The following is a 4636-nucleotide window of genomic DNA, read 5'->3' as shown; positions in this document are numbered from 1 at the left end:
CCTCTAACGCCTTCTTCCACTCATGTGTAATACAGGCAGCCCTGTATATCTAAAAAGCTTAGATATAACCTCACCCCAGAAAAGAAACCTTAAAACACCTCCAACAAACATCCGCTGCTCCGGAAAAGCTTGTGTAACTAGATAGGCCTCTCATGATAGCATTCCCCACAAAGCTGCTGCTGAATCCTCTCAAGCATTCAGTATGCAGAGACCGTGTCTCTCCCGTCTCTCATCTCTGACCTCTCCCCAACCCCTCCTTAGTTTGTCTGGAAACCTAAAATTGCTTTGTGTCTGTTACTTGAAAAATTGTACAGTAGCAGCCCAGTTGTACTCACTCCCTGCTCGATTCTCTTTTAATAACCATTCTGGGAACATCATGACTCTCTTAGTTGGATCAGATGCTACTATACCCAATATTCTGGCTGGCAAATGCACCGAGTCCCACCTCCCTCCAATTATGTTGTCTTCTTTTTTTTTATTACAGTGCAAAGCATTTACCCCAAACCTGATGTTAGCAACAGCAATCATGTCAAATAGTTATTGATTAAGCACTTCGACTTACTAGGTGTTTGGTAATTTTTGAAATAAAAAATACGAAGACTTCATCTATGCAGGTGTATAATCAAAAAAGATAAAGGGGGTGAGGAGGAAGCAATAAGGAAAAATAAAACCCAGGGGAAATGGCCCCGAAGAAAGCAAATCAGATGAGAAAGGAAATCAAAAAACAGACACACAATTGTTGGTATCCAAAAGGATACAGTGGGCCCTTGGTATCTGGTGAGGTTTGGTTACAGGATACCCCATGGATACCAAAATCTGTCGATGCTCAAGTTGCTTTATATACTGTGGCACAGTAAAATGGTGTCCCTTATACAAAATAGGAAAATCAAAGTTTGCTTTTTGGTATTGATACAAAGACAATTAGAAACAGAGACAGTAATTGATGCTATGGTAAAATGGGCACAGGAATTAGGTCATGTTATTTTGTTTGAGAACTGGGAAAGGGCTTGGGAACAATCCAGCAGATTTACAGTATCACAAGATCTAAAGGAAAACTATCTTAAAACTATCAACTGATGGTATTATACACCCTTAAGGTTAGCAAAAATTTATAATTTACAAGAGAAAAATTGCTGGAAATGCCATATAATAGCATTTGGTCATATCACCACATTTGGTGGTCATGCCCAGAAATAAAAAGATACTGGGTAGAAATACACAAAGCAATGGAACAGATCTTAAACATAAAATTCCCAAGCACCCCTGAATTCTACCTCCTTAATATGATACATGATTTGCAAGCAGATATAGAAAAGAGACATTGGAGAATGGTGGTGTTCCTAATAACAGCAGCACGAATCACCTTAGCTAAATACTGGAAATCAGAAAAGATACCTAAAATAGAGGAATGGATTGGAAAAAATATTAGAATTAAGAGAAATGGATAAAATAATGATTTGGAAAAAGAAAAAAAACTTAGATAATTGGGAGAAAGACTGGGAACCTGTGCTAAAATATCTGAAAGATATTTGGGGATTAACAATATATAAGTGAAAATAAGAGCCATAAAGGGAGCAGATATAAGGAAAATAAGATGAAGGAAAAGAAGAATAAGGAAAAAGTAAGAAAATAATTCTGAATTAAGAAAGATATGTATTTAAAGTCATATTATATATTGTATTATTTATGTATTTTTATTTGAGAAGGATAAACTTTATATGGAAAAATGAGTAATTTGGAAGCCAAGAAGACAATAATGAAGAATGAAGATAAGAAGATATGAAGACATGAAGATAATAAATAAGAGAATAATTTATATACAAGCTTTATGTAATGAATCATATAAATGAAAATAAATAAAGATTATGTGTAAAAAATTTTTTTTGCTATTTGGAATTTATATGGTTTTTTAAGTAAATATTTTCAAACTACAGATACTTGAAACCATGGATAAAGAATCCATGGATACAGAGGGCTGACTGTACTAAACTGGCAACCTGGTAAGCTACGATTCATCAACTTGGCTGAATTTTTCTTCAAATGTTTTTCTTCAAAAGTTTCATTAGAGACTTCTCTTTCATTCAGAGGCTTCTGCATTATCAAATAATGGATAGTTATGTTCTAATTCTGTATAATGATGGATCTTTTAAAATGTTTTTTCTCTTACAATTTATCAGTATATGTTCACCCAGATATTTTTGTGATTACTCAAGTGCAATCCAGTATTACTGTTAAGTGTTATAAATGCACTTCAATCATTTCATCTATTTTTTGCTTACTGAACATAGCTATGGGATGATTGATGTGGCTGACAGGATAATCCAATGTCTACTTAGAAGCAGATAATGCAATTTTAAGAAAAAACTTTTGGGCCCAAATGTCCAACCTAGTGGAGATAATTGGCATATACAATTTAATAAATCCTATGCAATACACGGTGCAGAAACCTTCACTCACAAACCATGGACACAGCATTATACAGTATACAGACAATGTCTTTAAAAAGGCCCACTGAGTTCATTTAAACTACCTGGGCATAGGACTGTTCCGGTAAACCTCAAAGAAGGGATGTATATGGGGAGGGGGGGAAACTAGGAAAATAAAGTATTCTGACCAGGCATACTTGTTAAATTATTTGGATATGAGTAGATGCAAATTTAGAAATAATAATGATCAATGACTGTATATACTCAACTATAAGTTGAAAAAATTGACCCTGGGTTGACTTATATATGGGTCAAAACAGTAATATGGCTCAGAAAGATCCTAAAAGAAGCACCTCCCCATGCCCCACTCTCCCTGCTTCAGCAGTGATTTCTGAAAGGTGTGTGTGTGTGTGTGTGTGTGTGGGTGTGTGTGGGTGGGTGTATGTGTGTGCATGAAGGAGGTGATTCCCTTCTCAAACAAATTCCCTTCTCAAATCTCCCTCCCCACCAAATTCCCTGTTCTTTCCTTCTTAAAATGCTATTAAAATTTTCTTCTCCCCTAAATTTTACTTATCCACAGATCATATCAAAATCCATGATTTTGGTCCTTTATATACAGTACACTGGTACCCCGGGATACGAATGCGCCGCCTTACGAAATTTCCGGGTTACGAAAAAAATCCATTCAAAAAAACTGTTCCGGGTTACGTTTTTTTTTTCGGCTTACGAAAAAATTTTTTGGTGCTTTTCGGCGCTATTTCACACGAAATCGCGGCTTTTCCCCATTAGCGCCTATGGCTTTTTCGCCTTACGAAGTATCCCGGGTTACGAAAGCGGCGGCGGAACGAATTAATTTCGTAACCCGGGGTACCCCTGTATACAGAAATGTGTTATCTCACCATGGTGGGAAATCCTGTGCTTTCTCAATCTGCTCTCAAGGTGCTAAGTGTTGACAGGTAACTTCAAGGCCTCTAGTCTATCTTCTCAGGGTTCTTTGGTTGAGGTCTTAGATCAGCTATTTAGGTATACTTAACTAAGTAGTGTCTCCTGGCTTTACCACCCCAGACCTGATTTACTGGGCAGCAGCGACTATGCATGATGGAGGTCTGTTCTCTTCTTGATCAGGGTCCAGCATGCTGATATTTCCCCTTCCCTCCAATGATCTCCGGTCTGGCAGTCAGAAGCAGGATCCCTATTGCAATTCCTCATCACACAGAGATCACTGGCAGGAGGGTGTGTGTGAAAACATCAGTATGCTGTGCCATGATCAATAAAAGCAACAGACCTCCATCACTCACAACAGCTGCTAGCTGGTAAAGCAGGACTGGGGAACTTTTAAGTACAGTGCCACAATTGTGAATACATGACAATTGTGAATACAAATACAAATACAAATTTGTAACTCTAGATTAGGTATCCATAGTAGTGATAATGAATTCCAATCTTTATAGTTAAACTGGGTTTGGACTGGATGTATCAAGAAACAATGGATGGGTAATGTGTAGCCATCCAGATGTTATTAGACTTCTTCTCTCATCAGCCCCAGCCAATGGTGAGCAGTCTTAGGAGCTGCAATCCAAGAACACCTGAAGTATATCTCTATTTGTGACAGCCAGTGTACTTGTTATTGTAGGGTGGCAAATTCACTCTTGATTCTGTCACCACTTCTCCCATACATGCTCCAAACTGAATGAAAGCTAGGGTGGTGCCAAACGCCTGAAGGGTTTGGGAATCCAACCAGCTTCCTTTCATCTACAATTTACAATCTACCACTCGTTGTGTTAAGTGCTTTCAAGTTGACTCCAATATATGGATGCCTTAGCCTAAGGTTTTCTTGGCAGGGTGCATTCAGAGGAGGTTTGCCATTGCTTTCTTCCAAGACTGAGAGGACATGACTAGGCCAAAGTAATCCAGTGGGTTTCCAGGGTGGAGCAGGGATTCAAACCTGGCTGTCTGATAATATTTGATGTGATGTGATTTGTTTTTATATTTGATGTTTTTAATTTGTTTTTTCTTTTCTATATGGTAATTTTATCTATTCCTCTTTTTAATTGTTACTATCTTAGAGTGTACGCCTTTGGGCAGGCTTTTATATACTCTTTAAATTTACCGACTTTGTACAGCGCTGTGTATAATTACAGTGCTTTAGAAATAAAGTTTAATAATAATAATAATAATAATAATAATAATAATAATAATAATAATAATAA

The sequence above is a fragment of the Sceloporus undulatus genome, chromosome 2, assembly GCF_019175285.1.
Source record: "Sceloporus undulatus isolate JIND9_A2432 ecotype Alabama chromosome 2, SceUnd_v1.1, whole genome shotgun sequence".
Classification (NCBI taxonomy): Eukaryota; Metazoa; Chordata; class Lepidosauria; order Squamata; family Phrynosomatidae; genus Sceloporus; species Sceloporus undulatus.
Note: the sequence above shows the minus strand (reverse complement) of the source record.